Consider the following 13,177-nt stretch of genomic DNA (forward strand, 5'->3'; position numbering starts at 1 on the left):
AGCCTGTGACTCAAGATTGGTTGGAGAACCAAAACCCAGGGGGCGAGTTCTGATAGAGACACAAGTATTTGAAGATTTGGGCAGACCATTCCAAACATCTAGGTCCAAGGCTGAGCACAGAATACGACCCTGGATGTTTTTGCTGCTTGATTAATTGGTGATGTCTGGATCAATGGCTGGCAAGGGACAGAGTTGCATTGGGGATCATGGTAGGCACTGGCTGGTGGCCGTGCAAGGGATTAAGGGACCAGCAGTCCATGGCTGGTGGTTCTTCCTTACCTTTCCCTCTGTTCCTGCACAGAATTGGGGTCTTAGGAAAACACCTGTCGGGTCATTCGTTCACTCAGTTGTTCCCTGCCCCCTGGACTGGCAATCTGCTCTCGTGGCATCCCGTACCTCTCCCCCTAAGAGCATTGGTGACGCTGTAGAAAATACTTTAAAAACTAGAAATACTGGGCTCCAAGGAGGGCAACTGAGACACTGGGGGCTCAGGTAAAGGACAAAACTTCTCACAGGATATTTGTCTGTACTTTTTGAGTTTTGAACAATGTGAACACAGTTACTATCAAAAAATCACTCAAGCTATTTTTGAAAAGAAAAAAGCTGAATTGCTTAATTTTCTGGCTCTTCCACTGGACTTCGTGCTCTGGGAAGGCAGTGACTTCCTCTGTCTTGTCATTGTATTTTCCGTTCTGGGCATAACTCCTAGCTTGGAATAGGTATGTTTTGAGTGAATGGATGTATAAATGAATGACATCCTATGATAAATGAGGCTTTGTACCCCCGGGGGCACAGAGGTAACCATGAGATAGTCCTGACCCTCATGACAACTGACCTGCTTGGGTTGTGTTTGTGCTCTAAGTAAATACTCTCAGCGTCTTCATTTGGGACTTTATGTCCCATTTAAGTGTCAGTACAACAAAGACTGATGGAGCCAAGTTTTACTTTTTCCAGAAAAGTAGGGCTCTTATGTTTGATCGAAAAGCCCAAACACACATGCACAAAACTATAGTGCGAGTAGGGGTGGAGCGGGAGTCAGGGTTTTTGTGCCACCCATTTACGAGTATCGATCCAATATGGCGGGAGTCATGAGCAGCCCCAGGTTGTCCTCCTCCCGCTTTCCTCAACGAAGCCTGAGGAAGCAGATCTCCAGCTAATCGTTATGCTTCCCGGATATCACCTCCATATTGGTAACCAAGTTCTCTCTCTCGGCGTAGATTAGGAAAATACTGTCTACTGGACTCACTGCCGTGGGACGGAGGGAGAGCAAGGCCTCAGGGTAGCATCACGCACTCAGAGCTCAATAAATGCCAACTACGTTATCAATGATCCCAAGTCAGACACCATCTTGTGCCAGATTCTCACAGACACAAGTAGGAGCAGCCAGCAAAGATCTTAGAAAAAAGCATCAGATGAATGTTTTCTTTGAATTTGGAGAAGACCACCTTCGTTCAGTTTTTCTTTTTTCCCAATAACTTTGTTAATATAGGGTTTTTGTTGTTGTCGCGTGTGTTTGTTTGATTTTAGCAGTACATTCTGTCAAATTCTCTGAGGCCCCTGCTCTGTTGGGGACATGGATGGTGAACCATGTTCTCGCCCACCTACTCGTGAAGTAGGGGCAGCTGGTGGTCCAGCGGGATGGGCTGTTGAGTCGAAGGTAAGGAAAGCCCTTCAGGGGAACGAGACAGCCCTCCAAATGTCACCTGCTCTGTTTAAACTGCGAGCTCCTCAAGACTTGGGCGGCAGCCTACACATGGAAGACACTCAGTAGAATCTTCTGGATGGCTTGGACCTCTGGCCTTGCCTCTGGGCCCAGGGAGCCTCTCAGGATGAGGCCCGGCGCAGGAGGGGTGAGGTCATGGGGCCAGGGCAGCCCCTGGACTCAGCACTTTGTGGCAAGAGCATAATGGGGCTGACCAGGCGGCTGAGCAGCACTTCTGTTGTTTGGAAATAAGCAGGATGGGTACAAAGCAAAGGGCTCAGTCAGCGTTCATCCAGCACCTACCTCCCCCACAAGGGGCTGCTTCTGGGGGACCCATTTTGCCCTCACCCTAGCGGGAGAGATAGGGGGCCTCGCTGGGCCTGGGAAGGCACGAGGGCTGGCAGAGAATGTGGGGGGCGTCCTGAGCCTCCCATTCTTTCTGAGCACTTGCTTTGGGCCCGTTCCTCTGCATCCAGGAGCAAAGGACACCCACCTGCTTGGGACACTGTTGTCCTGAGGGCCAGCCTCCCTCTCAGGCTCCCTCGGTAGGTAGCTGGCTCGAAGGCATTTCAACTGGGTTTGGTCTCACTGAATTTCATGACACTGTGGCTGAAGTCCTGTCTTCTCAGCCAAAACCCCACAAAACTTAGAAAACAGGTACAAGGATGGGCCTTACCCTGCCGGCGCCCACCAAGCCCGCTCTGTTCCCCACAGCCCAGTGGCCCAACCTGGTCTCACTGAGGAAAGCAAGGGTTAGCAAATCAAAATATAGGATACCCCCTTAACTGTGAATTTCCGATAAACAATGAATGTGTTGTCGTATATAAATAGGTCGCGAACATTTTTGTATACTAAAAGCTTATTTGTTGTTTATCTGAAATTCAAATGTCCTGCCCTTTCTCTGCCAATCTTAGTCTCCCTCCACCTTTGTCTGGGCCGTCCTGTGATGCCTGTCTCCCTCTCTGCTTCTCCCGTCCTCTGGAGAAGTTAATGCAAAAAGCCACTGTCTTCAGGAAGCCTTCTCTAGCATACCCCAGTCCACATCCTGTAACAAAGAGGAGAATGGAAGATAATTTTTTTTTAAGATTTTATTTATTTGACACAGAGAGAGAAAGAGCACACGAGCAGGGGGAGTGGACGAGGGAGAAGCAGGCTTCCTGCTGAGCAGGGAGCCTGATGCAGGGCTCGATCCCAGACCCCAAGATCATGATCTGAGCCAAAAGCAGACACTTAACTGACTGAGCCACCCAGGCACCCCGAGAATACATTTTTAAGTGTTTTCCCAAATGCTTTCTTATATAATCTTCCCAAATAACCATGTGAGATACTCTTAACTAACTCTTCTTACTGTAGGAGAAACAGACTCAGAGAGGGCATGTTCCTTACCCAAGGTCACATAGCTAGGAAGTGGCAGAGGCAAATTTCAAACTCAATTCTCTGGTGCCAAAATCTTTATTCTTTACCACGTGGCTTTTGGAGTCCTTGCCTTTCACTTGGGTGAACAAGCGTGGCTCACGGGGAATAACCATAGAAGCAACTTTGTTTTCACCACTCTGCTCCTGTATGCTTTTGTTTTGTTTTGTTTTGTTTTGTTTGTTCATTTTCCCCCACTTCCCCCTCCTGTACATTTTTTTCCGGGGCACTAGTTTCTCTCCCTTGTCTCAGATGGAAACTTGGGCAGTGTCTTGGGTTTTCTGATCACTTTCAGGTCATAAAAACTTGGAGGGTGACTTTGAATCACAAAAGCCTCACTTTTCCAGTATTAGAACATTTAGTCGTAACCCAAACTTCAATCTCCTTTCAAAGGTGTGTCTTTTTCTCCCTGCCACCCTAGCTAGGACCTGCCTTAGACAGAAAGCCTGCAACAAGGGGACAGACACTCTTTTCCTTCTTCCCCTTACTCATGGGTTTCTGATCCTCCCAGGGCTGGAGGGAAGGGGAGAGGAAGAAGAGCAAAGCTTCACACTCTGTACCTGGAAACTCTTCCAAGCTGCCTGGCTTGTGGGTGCTAAGTGGATCGCAGGAGAGCCCCCACCTAGGGCCCTAGACTCACTCTGATGAGGACCCATCAATCCTCCAAGCCATCTATTGGAATAAATCTAGTCCGGCCCCATCCCAGTTCCTTCTGAGGCACCACCCACCTCTGGTCTGCGGGAACCACGTGTGCTTTGCCAGGACAAATTCTTTCCCTCACTCCTCAGCAGTTGCCCAGCCCAACATCTAACTTTCAGATTTCCAACAAGAGGGACACAGAGCAGTCTTTCCCCAGGGGCCTGGGAGCCTTTTCCTTCTCTTGAAGTGAAACTCTTTCCACTCCTTCCCCCGAAGGGGGGGTGGGGTTCACAGCACAAGCTTTGTCCATAAACTTTCTCCAAGTTCTGCCTCTCATCTCTCCAAGTCTATATATCCTTGGGGTAAGAAGGGAGGGTTAAGAGCCATCAAATCAGTTCTTAAACACCTCCTTTGAAATTTCTACAAAGTGGTCTCTCCCCTATGTGTGACATAAACAGAAACCCGGAACGGGGTTTCTGATATCTATTACTTTAACATCTCAGCCAAATGTCCATGCTTCCGTCTTGTTCTGTCTTCTCGTGCTACTCACCCACTATACTCCCTTTTCTCCCAGTAGGACACCTTACGTTCTGTTTCCATCAGCCACGGCCTTTCTCCACTGCCAGTCCCTGGAACCTACAGTATCTGCAACCCCAACAGGCTCGCTTCTTCACCGCCTGCCCTGGATCCTCACTGATCCCTGTCCTGGATAATACCTTTTCTATCTTCTTAAGAACTTCACTTATGGGGCGCCTGGGTGGCTTAGTCCATTAAGTGTCTACCTTCGGCTCAGAGGGTTCTGGGATCGAGTCCTGCATCAGGCTCCCTGCCCGGCAGAGATCCCACTTCTCCCTCTGTCCCCTCCCCCAACCCCCCCATACGCTCTCTTTCTCTTTCTGTTTCTCTCTCAAATAGATAAATAAAATCTTTAAAAGAATAATTTGCATATTTTATTACGTAAGTAGAAGTAACTTAAATCTTATATTAATGAAAGATGTATAACAAATGTTTTTTTACAAACTCAGCAGTCCTACTGCCTAGAGGCTCCCTCTCTCAACTATTTTCATTTTTCTTTTGGTACTCACTGATTTTAGATGTTTTATATTGATTTCCTATCTTGGCAGATCGGATTTTAGCTCTTTTCCCCTCCCCATCCTCCTGTAGATATATTATAAATTTTGCTTTAATCAATATTCAGTGAATCTGTTTCTGTGACTTTGTAAATATGGTTTTTTACTGGACCAAATAACACACGATAACATTTTTTTCTTTTTTCTTTTTTTTTTTTTAAAGATTTTATTTATTTATTTGACAGAGATCACAAGTAGACAGAGAGGCAGACAGAGAGAGAGGGAGGAGAAAGCAGGCTCCCAGCTGAGCAGAGAGCCCGATGCGGGACTCGATCCCAGGACCATGAGATCATAACCTGAGCCGAAGGCAGAGGCTTAACCCACTGAGCCACCCAGGCACTGCAACATTTTTTTTTCTAAAGTAGGCTCCACACTCAGCATGGAGCCCAACATGGGGCTTGAACTCATAACCCTGAGAGCAAGACCTGAGTTGAGATCAAGAGTCGGTTGCTTAAATGACTAAGCCACCCAGGCACCCCACATCTCCTGTTTTGAACTATTTTTTTGCTTTTCCTGGTGCTAAAAATTAATTTTTTTTCATAGTTTCAGTTTTCCAGTGTTTTTATTAAACACCTCTTCATACAATATTCTTCATGGTCAACTTTGTCAGATCATCTGTTGGCTCCATCTTTTCCCCCCAGAAAACTCTGTCTGGAAGCCTCTGTTGTTCTTCTCTAGTCTGAAGAAAGTTTTTCTTTCTCTCTTGCTTACTTACTTTCTTTCTTTCTTTCCTTCTTTCTTCTTTCTTTCAGGTCTATATATTTATTTGAGAGTGGAAGGGGCAGAGGGAAAGAGAGAGAGAGAGAATCTCAAGCAGATTCCTCACTGAGTGCAGAGCCCAATGTAGGGCTGGATCTCACGAACCTGAGATCATGATCTGAGCCGAAATCAAGAGCAGAGGCTTACCTGCGCCCCCCAGGTGCCCCTGAAGAAATTCTTTCTATGCTGCTGCACAGGTCCTACCCAGAGACTTCTCTTGGCAAACATCCTGGGAATCCCCTGTGGATTTCCCTGGAGGGAAACTCCTCCAGGGTTGAGTTTCATATCTTCCTCTCATAGTTTACTTTTTTGTTTTTATTTTATTTTAATTTTTTAAAAAGTAAGCCCCACCCAACGTGGGGGCTCAAACTGACAACCCCGAGATCAAGAAGTCATATGTTCTACTGACTGAGCCAACCAGGTGCCCCTCAACATTCACCTTTTTGATTTGGTAAAGCACCTTCACTAATAGCATCCTGAGAAATGGTGCATGGAGATGAATGTTTTAAGATCAAAATGCATAAAAATGTATTTTTGTATAGTCACGTTTGACTGAAGGTTTGGCTGAGTATATAGGACTAGTTCTCTACAAATTGAGATTTTCTCTTTGTCTTTTATGTGTGGTGTCTTTTTGATTCCTGATCCTTTGTATGAGACTTTTTATTTTCTTTCTAGAAGCTTTTGGAGTTTTGTTTTGTTTTGTTTTTGTTTTTTTTTTTTAATCCCCAGTAAGATGAACTTCTTGAGGCTTTGCCTGGGTGAAAATCTTTTTCCTTTATTTTTTCTGGGCATTTGGTAGACTCAACCTTCAAGAAATGTATCTCCTTCAGTGGGAAATTTTCCTGCATTGTTTCTCTGATCATTTCCTTTTTTTTTTTCTTTTTCTGTTTTTACAGATTTTTAAAAAATTTATTTGACAGAGACACAGCAAGAGAGGGAATACAAAAAGGGTGAGTGGGAAAGGGAGAAGCAGGCTCCCCACTGAACAAGGAGCCCAATGTGGGACTCTATCTTAGGACCCCGGGACCACAACCTGAGCCGAAGACAGATGCCCAGCAACTGAGCCACCCGGGCACCCTCTCTGATCATTTTCTGACCTCTGTTTAAAATCTCTTTGTCAGGGCGTCTGGGTGGCTCACTGGGTTAAGTCTCTGCCTTCAGCTCAGATCATGATCTCAGGGTCCTGGGATCGAACCCCGCATTGGGTTCTCTGCTCAGCAGGGAGCCTGCTTTCCGCCCCCCACCCCCGCCTGCCTCTCTGCCTACTTGTGATCTCTCTTTTTCTGTCAAATAAATAAATAAAGTCTTTTTAAAAGTGTTTAGAAGATTTAAAAAATTAAAAAATAAAATAAAATAAATTCTCTTTGTCTGCAAGTTCTACTGGTTGGACGTTTGACCTCCTGAACGTCAGGCTTCCTTACATTTCGTTTTATTTTTCTCTTTGTCTTTTTGTTCTGACATTGAAGAGATGTCCTTAATTTCAGCTTTTGCTCTGATACTAGTTTTCCCCCGGTGCTCTAGCAAATCATCACAAGACCCTGGCTTCCACTGACACAAATTTCGGATCTCCCAGCTCTGTAGGCAGAGCTGCATTTCTTCCATAGGCTCTGGGGGAGAATCTCGTGCTCTGTCTTTTCCAGCTTCTGGAGCCTGCCTGCATATCTTGGCGCTGGGTTCCTCCCTCTAACTTCAGAGCCAGCAGCATCCCTTCTTCAAATCTCTCTCCTTCTCGCTTTTTCTGACTCTCCCTACCTGCCTCTCTCACAAGGATATACCCAGATAACCCAGCCTTCTCTTTCCACCTCAAGTTTCTTTCTCATATCTGCAATTCCCTTTGCCCTGTAGGGTCACGCTCTTATGTTCTGGGGGCTAGAGTGTGAACCTTTTTGGAGGTCTGTTATTTTGTCTACCGCAAACGCTTTGACTGAAGCTATTATTTTAACTATCACGCTTTTAATGTCCAAGAGCCAATTTTGTTCCCTCTGATTGTTTCATTTTAAAAGCATTCTAGTCTTGTTTCATAGCTGTAATATTTTTGTTGATCTCTCTGAGGATATTGTTCCTTCTTTGAAGTTTTCTTCTTTGTCCTACATGATCTCTATTCCCTTTGAGTTCCGTTAGTTCTTTTCGCTTGTTTTGATTTTTTTTTTTAATGTTGGAGGCTTTTTTCAAATGTGTTATGTTCTATGGATGTCCTTTCTTATTCCAGAAAAATCTGGCTGGAAGCTGATTGAGAAAGCCTGATTCAAAGTGCTGGATGCCTGGGTGAGGATGGTCAACAGGAAGGTTCCATTATAGGATAAGAGGTAGTCACCCTGTTTTGTTGTTGTTGTTGTTGTTGTTGGGATCAGTATCTGTAGGTATTTTCCTTGGGTTGGCTCAGTTTCTGCTGAGAATGGTTATGTCTCTGGCTGTTAGTTTTCTGGAGCTGGGTGGAAGGGGACAGGTGCTAGCCTAGACTCTCACTTCCTCTTCCTGGTCTCAGCTCAGCAGCTCACCTCTCCCCTGCTCCGTGCCCGGTGTGCTGTCTCCAGGTGCCCCTCTGATTCAAAGTCCACACAGTCTTATCTCCAGGAGGGTTTTAACCAAGCAGTGGGCAGAAAGGTAGGGGTACTGAAAGCTAATGACTCTTTCTACAGATCTTCACGAAGTCCTGCTTTTGGGGCTCTTTGAGTAACCCAACCTCCCCCGGGGTAGTTGGCACCCCAATTCCAGGCCCTTTTCGATGTTCCAATGGATGATCCTCACTGCTCTCTTTTAAATTAGACGGTCTTTTCTGTTGTCCTGGCTGGGATATTTACCATTCACTCTTTTTTTTTTTTTTTTTTTAAAGTAGGCTCCTTGCCCAACATGGGAATCCAACTCAAAACACTGAGATCAAGGGTGTTGTGCTCTACTGACTGAGCCAACCAGGAGTCCCCATTCTATTCATCTCTCTATCTCTCTATTTATCTATCTGTCTATTAAGCTCCATGCTGGGCATGGAGCCCAACGCAGGGCTTAAACTCACAAACTTCAGATGAAGACCTGAGCTGAGACCAAGAGTCAGACGCTGAACAAACTGAGCCACCCAAGCGCCCTCCCCTCCCTTTATTTTTAAGTAAACTTTTACAAATATCAGAATATGGGGTGCCTGAAAAAAAAAAGAATATGGGGCACCTGGGTGGCTCAGTGGGTTAAGCTTTGGTTTGGGTCATGATCTCAGTGTCCTGAGATCGAGCCTCGCATCCGGCTTTCTGCTCAGCAGGGAGCCTGCTTCCCCCTCTCTCTCTGCCTGCCTCTCTGCCTGCTTGTGATCTCTGTTTGTCAAATAAATAATTTTTTAAAAAATCTTAGAAAAATAAAAATGTTTTAGATTTACAAAATTATTATGAGGATAGTACAGAGAATTCTCATTCGCTCCCCCCACCCAGTTTTCCCTATTATTAATATCTTATAACAGTTTAGTACATTTGTTACAATTAATGAACTGGTAATAGTACATTATTATTAACTAAAGTCTATACTTACAGAGATTTCCTCAGTTTTTCCCTAATGTCTTTTTTCTGTTCCAAGATTCCAGCATGAACACCATTTTCTATTTTATTTCTCATGTCTCCTTGGCTCCTTTGGTTTGTGACAGTTCCTCAGACACTCTTTGGTTTTGATGACCTAGACAGTTTTGAGGAGTACAGGTCAGATATCTTTACAGAATGACCCTCAATTAAGATTTGTCTGATGGGGGGCGCCTGGGTGGCTCAGTGGGTTAAAGCCTCTGCCTTCAGCTCGGGTCATGATCTCAGGGTCCTGGGATCGAGCCCCGCATCGGGCTCTCTGCTCCGCAGGGAGCCTGCTTCCTCCCCTCTCTCTCTCTCTGCCTGCCTCTCTGCCTACTTGTGATTTCTCTCTCTCTGTCAAATAAATAAAAATCTTCATAAAAAAAAAAAAGATTTGTCTGATGGGAGGCCCCTGGGTGGCTCAGTTCATGAAGGGTCTGCCTTCAGCTCAGGTCATGATCACAGGGTCCTGAGACTGAGCCCTGCATCAGGCTCCCTGCTCAGTCAGGAGCCTGCTTCTCCCTCTCTCTGCTGCTCCTCCTGCTTGTGCTCTGCTCTCTGTCAAATAAATAAGCAAAACCTTAAAAAAAAATAAAAAAAAATTTGTTTGATGTTGTTCTCATGATCAGAATGAACTGTTGTGGGGAGGAGGACCCACAGAGGTAAAGGGCCATTCTCTTCATATCCTTTCAGGGATGTATACTATCAAATGAGTTATAACTATTGATATGAATCTTGATTACTTGGCTCGAGGTAGTGTTTGTCAGGTTTCTTTACTTGTAAAGTTTTTTTCTTTTTTTCTTTTCCATACTATACTGTTTGAAAGAAAGTCACTGTGCACAGCCCACATGTAAGGAGTGGTGACTTATTTTTTTTAAGATTATTTATTTATTTGCCAGAGAGAGAGAGAGAGAGAGAGAGAGAAAGGGAACACAAGCAGGGGGAACAGCAGGCAGAGGGAGAAGCAGGCTCCTTGTTGAGAAAGGAGTCCGGTGCAGGGCTCGAACCCAGGACCCTGGGATCCTGACCTGAGCTGAAGGCAGACACTTATCCCACTGAACCATCCAGGCATCTTGGGAGCAGTGACTTGTGCTCCACCTCCTCAAAAGCTCCCACTCGCTTTTTGTCTTAAAGGTTTAATTAGATATCCAATATCTATAAAGAACTTTATCAGACTCAACACCCAAAGAACAAATAATCCAATCAAGAAAAGGGCAGAAGATATGAACAGACAGTTTTCCAAAGAAGATGTGCAAATGGCCAACAGACACATGAAAAAATGCTCAATCTCACTTGGCATCAGGGAAATATAAATCAAAAACCACAGTGAGATACCACCTCACATGGTCAGAATGGCTAAAATCAAGTCAGGAAATGACAGATGTTGGCAAGGATGTGGAGAAAGGGGAAGCTTCTTACACTACTGGTGGGAATGCAAGTTGGTGCAGTCACTCTGGAAAACAGTATGGAGGTTCCTCAAAGGGTTAAAAATAGAGCTACCCTACGACCCAGCAATTGCATTACTAGGTATTTATCCAAAGGATACACACATAGTGATTCAAAGGGGCACGTGCACCCCAATTTTATAGGAGCAATGTCCACAATAGCCAAACTATGCTATGGAAAGAGCCAGATGTCCACTGACAGCCAAATGAATAAAGAAGATGTGATATATATATATATATATATATATATATATATATATGCAATTAAATGCTACTCAGCCATCAAAAGGGATGAAAAATTCCCCATCTGCAGCAATGTGGATGGAACTAGAGGGTATTTTGCTAAGCAAAATAAGTCAGATAAAGACAAATATCATATGACTTCACTTATATGTGGAATTTAAGAAACAAAACTGATGAACGTAGGGGGAGGGAAGAAAAAATATAACAAGAGGAAAGCAGAGAGGGAGACAAACTGAGACTCCTAACTCTAGCAAACTAAGGGTTGCTGGAGGGGAGGAGGGTGGGAGAATGAGATATCAGGTGCCGGGCATTAAGGAGAACACTTAATGGAATGAGCACTTGGTGTTACATGCAACTGATGAATGTCTAAATTCTACCTCTGAAGTTAACAATACAGTGTATATTAGTCAAATTAAATTTATTTATTTTTTTTATTTTTTTTTAAAGATTTTATTTATTTATTTGACAGAGAGAGATTACAAGTAGGCAAAGAGGCAGGCAGAGAGAGAGGGAAGCAGGCTCCCTGCTGAGCAGAGAGCCCGATGCGGGACTCGATCCCAGGACCCTGAGATCATGACCTGAGCCGAAGGCAGCAGCTTAACCCACTGAGCCACCCAGGCGCCCCAGTCAAATTAAATTTAAATTTAAAAATCTGTAAAGGTCTAATGAGAAGTTACTATGTCTTCTAGTTTCATCAGTGATGGAGTTTGGGGCACCTGGATGGCTCAGTTGGTTAAGTGTCTAACTCTTGATCTTGGCTCATCATGATCTCAGAATCCCGGGATTGGCTCCATGCTCATTGGCTTCTTCTCCCTCTCCCTCTGCCCGTCCCCCTGCTTGAGTTCTCTCTCTCTTCCTCAATTAAATCAATAAATCTTTTTTTTTTAATGACAGATTTTGTGTTTCTGTTTTTTAGTCTCCGTGTTCTCTTACTGATTCTTTCCCCTCGACCTATAAATAGGCTTTAGGATTCATCTCAAACAAAACCCCAAACCCACTCAAGACGCTTCGTCCCCTTCTGGACATCACTCCCTCCCCACATCATGGCCAGAGGTCTTAAAGAAATAGTGACTATTTCAACATCTTCACCCCCTCTCACTTTCTTTTTTTCTTTTTTTTTAAGATTTTATTTATTTATTTGACAGACAGAGATTACAAGTAGGCAGAGAGGCAGGCAGGCAGAGAGAGAGAGAGAGAGAAGCAGGCTCCCCGCTGAGCAGAGAGCCCAATGCAGGGCTCGATCCCAGGACCCTGAGATCATGACCTGAGCGGAAGGCAGAGGCTTAACCCACTGAGCCACCCAGGCACCCCACCTCTCACTTTCAATAACAGCAATCTTATTTCTGTCCATGCCACTCTTCCAAAACTGCTTTGGCCAGGGAGATCAGGGACTTCCATATTGCCACACCCAGTGGACTCTTTTTTCTCTACAATATCTGTCCCACTAAGCATGTCCTTCTTTAGAAACACTCTTTTCCCTTGACTTCTGACTCACCACTTTCTGCTGCTCCTCCTGAATCTTCTTGGACCCTTCTGTTGCTCCTTCCTGCTCCTCGCTCCATGGCAGTCTTCCTTACGTTGTTATCGTCATCTTCTTCTTCGTCGTCGTCTTCTTTTTTTTAAGATTTGATTTATTTATTTGGCAGATAGAGAGATCACAAGTAGGCAGAGAGGCAGGCAGAGAGAGAGGGGAAGCTGGCTCCCTGTTGAGCAGAGAGCCCAATGTGGGGCTGGATGCCAGGACCCTGAGATCATGACCTGAGCCAAAGGCAGAGGCTTAACTCACTGAGCCAACCAGGCGTCCCTCTTTTTATTATTATTATTATTATTATTTTTATTAACATATAATGTATTATTTGCCCCTGTGAATCACCAGCTTACACATTTCACAGCACTCACCATAACACATACCCTCCATCACCCAACCACGCTATCCCTCTGACCACCACCCCCCAGCAACCCTCTGTTTCCGGAGATTAAGAGTCTCTTATGGTTTGTCTCCCTCCCGATCCCATCTTGTTTCATTTTTCCCTTCCCTACCTCCCACAAACCCCTGCTCTGTCTCTCCAATTCCTCATATCAGAGAGATCATATGATAATTGTCTTTCTCTGATTGACTTCTTACGACCCTCTTTTCTCATTCTACACGTTCCTTGGTTAATCTCATCTATTCCCAAGACTTCAACAACCACTTTATGAGGATAACTCTCAAATCTATATTTCAAATTCAGACATCTCTCTTGGTATTAGTTTCCTAGGGCTACTGTCCAAGTTCCCATGACCTTGGCTTATCACAGCATACACTTAATT

Source organism: Neovison vison, chromosome 5 (assembly GCF_020171115.1).
Source record: "Neovison vison isolate M4711 chromosome 5, ASM_NN_V1, whole genome shotgun sequence".
Taxonomy (NCBI): domain Eukaryota; kingdom Metazoa; phylum Chordata; class Mammalia; order Carnivora; family Mustelidae; genus Neogale; species Neogale vison.